This window comes from Alexandromys fortis, unplaced genomic scaffold, assembly GCF_014885135.2.
Source record: "Alexandromys fortis isolate MF-2015 unplaced genomic scaffold, M_Fortis_MF-2015_v1.1 scaffold_210, whole genome shotgun sequence".
In the NCBI taxonomy this organism is placed as follows: Eukaryota; Metazoa; Chordata; class Mammalia; order Rodentia; family Cricetidae; genus Alexandromys; species Alexandromys fortis.
In genome coordinates, this window is record NW_026068101.1 from 100920 (window position 1) to 106003 (window position 5084).

General features: G+C 41.1%; 1 protein-coding gene across 1 annotated transcript in view; it reads right to left on the reverse strand.

Moving 5' to 3' along the window:
- The window catches only part of Asb3 (ankyrin repeat and SOCS box containing 3), a 114877-nt gene that overhangs the window by 99528 nt on the left and 10265 nt on the right, over positions 1 to 5084 (reverse strand). The gene's annotated exons all lie outside the window — the stretch shown is intronic.

The following is a 5084-nucleotide window of genomic DNA, read 5'->3' on the forward strand; positions in this document are numbered from 1 at the left end:
GGGGGGGGGGAGAGGGCCGGGAGGCACAGATCTGAGCTGAAAGACAGCCTATTCTACAGCGTGAGTTCCAGGACAGCGAGGGCTACACAGAGAAACCCTGTTCAGGGGAGTTAGGCTAGAAAATACATTAACACATGTGCTGTATCATCAGCATCATAAATATTTACAGGAAGGCCAGGAAAGAAATATTCATTGTCATCAGGCTGGGAAGAAAACTAAATGAAATGAAAAAAGTAAATAGCACCAAAAGCAGAAGGTGGGTTTGAAGTCTCCAACATAGGAACCATCACTCTGACATACTGTGAGAATAATTCTCTTTAGAGCTCTCAGACCCAATTTGTCTTCATTCTGCCCTAATTGCATACACAGACTCAGGCTCTTATGCCTCATGGTAGAAATAATAGCTAGACATTAACAAAAGTATGAGCATAAACACTGCACTTAGAAAAGAAACTATTCTGTCAGGCTTGGTTTGGCTTGGTTTAGCTTTTGAGGCATGGTCTTGATGTTTAGTGGGGCTGACCTGAAATTCAGTCCTGCCTCAGCCTTTGGTTTGTTGGGATTATAAGCATATGCCAACTTGTCAGCCTAAAGACTGTATGTGTAAGAGCGAGTGAGCAGTGTATGTGGGGTGATGTGCCTGCCACAGCATTCACTGACCGGAGGACAACTCCATGAAGTTGTTTGTGTGTCACTTACGTGGGAGCTGAAGCTCACGCTGCCGCTTTCACAGTAGGCTCTCTCACTCCTTTAGTCCCCTAGAGGGCCCGAGTGAACTGTGAAAAATTTATCTTTCTACTCTTTTGGTTTCGGTTGTTTGTTTTTTATTTTTTTACTTATTTTATTTTATTTTTTTGAGATAGTGCCTTACGATGTAGCTGTGATTATTCTGGAACTCACTATGTAGACCAGGCTGGCTTTGCCTCCCAAGTGCTAGGATTAAAGGCGTGCACCACCAGGCCTGGCGTAGATTTTCTCTTATTCTAATTCACTACTGTCGGAGTTTTCGGTCTCAAACACTGCTTTCACTTGTCAACTGACTACCCAACTTCCATATAGAAAAAGTTAATCTAGAGAAACAGGCAGTGATAACCTTCAACTCTATTTGAAAGCACCTATTGATCTATTTTGTTAAAACTTCTTTAAAAGTTTGACAGCTGTCAGTATGCATTTTTATCTTGAATAAGGAAAAATAAGTAATTTCTTAATAAAGTACCTGACATGCATGTTATGTATCTTAATAGTGTCTACTGAATTTTAATGTTTATTACAGTGTGATAGGATGCTTAATGAATATTATCTATTCTTAACAAATATTACAAATGTACTTTATACCACATATTCCAAGCAACATAGGTTCAATATACAAGATTCATGATTACAAACATACTTAAAGTTTGAGAACTATTTTTTATCTGTCAGATATTATTTCAACATTTTGCAGCCAATATTTCTTTCCATTGGCATTAAATTTCTCTTTTCCATAGTATATCTTTTAAAAATTGTATCTCAGGAGAATACTTTCTCAGTGAGCAAGTGCACAGCATCCCTATACCCACTCAGCAACTGTATCAATGTAAGCATCCTATTACTATAATGTACCATTGATTCTTCCAGTCAGCTGTGATGAACATGTTTTTAAATTCCATTTCACCATAACAGATGGAAATGGTGGTGCATGCCTATAATCCCAGCTCTTGGAAGGCTTAGGCAAGAACATCATGAGTTCAAGGTCATCCTGAACTACAAAGTGAAACCCTCACAAGGGTGAAAGGGATATTAAAATATACCTGCCAATCAAATGTTCACATTTCACACAAAATTACTCACTACATTTTCTACTGATCTACCTTTCAGCAATTCTAGTCCTAAAATCTTGATCCCTCTTGTGGTTTGAATGAGAATGGCCCCAAAGGTTCATATGTTTGAATACTTGGTCTCAAGTTGGTAGCTGTTGGGAAGCACTAGCATTTGTGCCTTTTCTGGAGGAAGTATGTCACTGGGGGCAGGCCTTAAGGATTCAAAAGACTCATGCCATTTTGAGTTAGCTTTCTTTGCCTCCTGCCTGTGGATCCAGATATGAGCTCGTAGCTGTTCCTGCTTCCATGCCTTTACTTCCCCATCTTATACTCTAACCTTCTGGAATTGTAAGCCCAATTAAACCCTTTATGTTATAGCTTGCCTTGGTCATGGTTTTGTCATAGCAATAGAAAAGTAAGTAATACGACCAGTCTGTACACACAATAAGATATTGAAGACTTTTTTAATCCTTAGCTAATATGTTTAATTCTTCTAAAAGTAACTACTAAAACTATTCTTTTGTATATCAAATTTACAAATAAAATTGTCTAACTTAAAATTGCAGCATTTTGCTCAGCTTCACTAGTTGGCCTGCAGGCAAGCCTCCTACAATTCGGCTGCTCCAACCCCACCCCACCATCGATGAGACCCTATAACCTAAAAGTCCCAAACCCACCCATCCCTCTGCAACGTCAGAGCATCTCTGAAGTAGACTGTGACTGCACATAGCTGACCAAGAGGTGAGAGATCCACTCCCGAATTAGACAGCCCAATCTCTAGGCCCTAGGCCCCTAGGCAAAACCCTGGCTGCTCCCTCAACTGCCTCAGCTTCACTAGCTAGCCATCAAGCAAGCCACCTACTGGCAGGCTGCTCCAACACTCTCCTCATCCATCAGACCCTGTAATTTATCTGCAAGTCCCACTCCACCACCACACCCACCTGTCCCTGGAGACCTCAGCGCCTCCCTGAGACAAAGAGAGCAACTGTAACAGTCAGTCCAAGAGAGGATCCCTGAGACATAGACAGCAACTGCAAGAATTGGACCAAGAGGCAAAGACACTGTCAGCACCAATTGGAGGAAGAAATGGGTAGGCGCCAAAGCAAGAATATGTTCAACAGCCTAAAAAGAAACATGGTAACACCAGAACCCTGTAGTTATACAACAGGAAGGAAGACCTGATCATCCTAACCTAGAAGAAGCAGAAGAAAATGACCTTAAATGTAACTTTATGAAGATGATAGAGACCCTTGAAGAATAAATGGAAAATTCCCTTAAAGAAATGGAGAAAAAGACAAAAAATTGGAAGAAATCAATAAACCTCTTAAAGAAACCCAAGAAAAAAACAAACGGGTGAAGCACAGTTCAAACAATTCAAGACTTGAAAACTGAAAGAGGGGCAATAAAGAAAACACAAACCGAAGAAATTCTGGAAATGGAAGAGCTGGGTAAATGAACAGGAACTGCAGATGCGAGAATAGCCAAGTGAATACAAGAAGTGGAAGAGAGAGTCTCAGGTGGTGAAAATACAAAAGATGAAATAGGTTCATTGGTCAAAGAAAATGTGAAATCCAATCAATTCTTAACACAAAACATCCAGGAAATCATGTAAAGACTGTCGGAGCCCGTGTGGGTCCAACACAGATTCTCTAACTAGACTGGAACGGAGTCGCGAGGAATAATCAGACACAACTTACACGGTCATCATGGAAAAGGCCAGAATCCTCCTTTATTGTCCAAACATCTTATATACCCACACCAAATGAGCGGGGACACACAAAGGCTGTTGCCTAGGCAACCAGGTGCCTGGGCTCTGGTCTCCTCTGCATCAAGCAGTCAGGTAGGCCCTGAATTAGCATCTCTATAAGACAACCTCCAAATTGCATAAGGAAAGAAGCCCCAAACATCCTGACCAGTTTCAGTCAACACCTCTTCTCAGGCAATCCACACTTTAACAAAAGAAGCTAGAAGCATGACATCCTGGCTTGTTAAGGGCACAGACAGCTTGTCTGCAGAGCTATGTAATCAGCTCAAACCGGGGTAATGGCTTTTGTGGCATATCGGAATATGCGCCCACAAAAGACCAAACCCAAGAATAGGGACAGAAGAAGAACTTCAGCTCAAAGGCATAGGAAATATATTCAACAAAATCATATAAAACAAAAGCAGCTCAGGAGGGACCCACCCTACTTGCCAAGACTTCTCTGCCAAGATGGTCCATACCCTCTGAGCTAGGACCAAAATAAATTCTTCCTCCTTTGAACTGCTTTTGTTGGGTATTAGGTAAGAGCAATGAGGGAAGCAAACGGCAGAGAAGGTCTACTATGATATTATGGTGCCAGTGCAAGGGAAAATGGGCCTTAAGAGTAACTACAGCTAGAGGGCTGGAGAGATGCTCAGTGGTGAAGAGCTTCCTGAGTTCAATATCCACCAACCACATGGTGGCCCACAACCAGCTATCTGTAATAGGATCTGAGGCCCTGGTTATCCATCCATTCCTGAACATTTTCCCACTCAGCAAGCTAATACCAATACATGTGTCTTATTTAAAAGTCTAAACTAGCCATTCTCAACCGCAGTCCATTTTATCTGCAAGGAACATTTGAAAATGTTTGTGGATTTTGTGTTTGTCACAAACTGGTTATGGAAAAGACAATAATTGTTCCTGGCTTCTGACAAACCCAAGTCAAGACACCAAACAGAGAACACAGTATTGCACTCCACACCAAGTGTCATCCAGGCCAAACTACCAATAGTACCAAGGTTGAGGACTTCTTATTCTAAACTCTTCCAAAATATGAGAGCACGTTGCAAGGTCTTCATTTCTATCCAGTCCAGTCATGTCTTAGTTAAGGTTTCTATTAATGTGATGAACTACCATGACCAAAAGTAACTTGAGAAGGAAAGAATTTATTTCCACTCACAGTTTATAAGACATCACTGAGGGAAGACAGGACAGGAATTGGACAGAAGTCATAGAGGTAGGAACTCAGAGCAGAAAGGAACTGGAGCAGATGCAGCAGAAGTTACTGACGTGCTCCCCACCACTTGTTCATCATGCTTTCTTATCACACCCTGGACCACCAGCCCAGCAGCAGCACTGCCCACAACCATCACATCAACCATCAAGAAAATGCCATAAAGGCTTGCTCTCAGTCCAGTTTGATGGGGGCATTTTTTTTTAATTGAGGTTCCCTCTTCTAAAAGGACTCTAACTGTGTCAAGTCAAAAAAAAAAAAAAAAAAAAAAAAAAAAAAAAATTAAAAAAAAAAAAAAAAAAAAAAA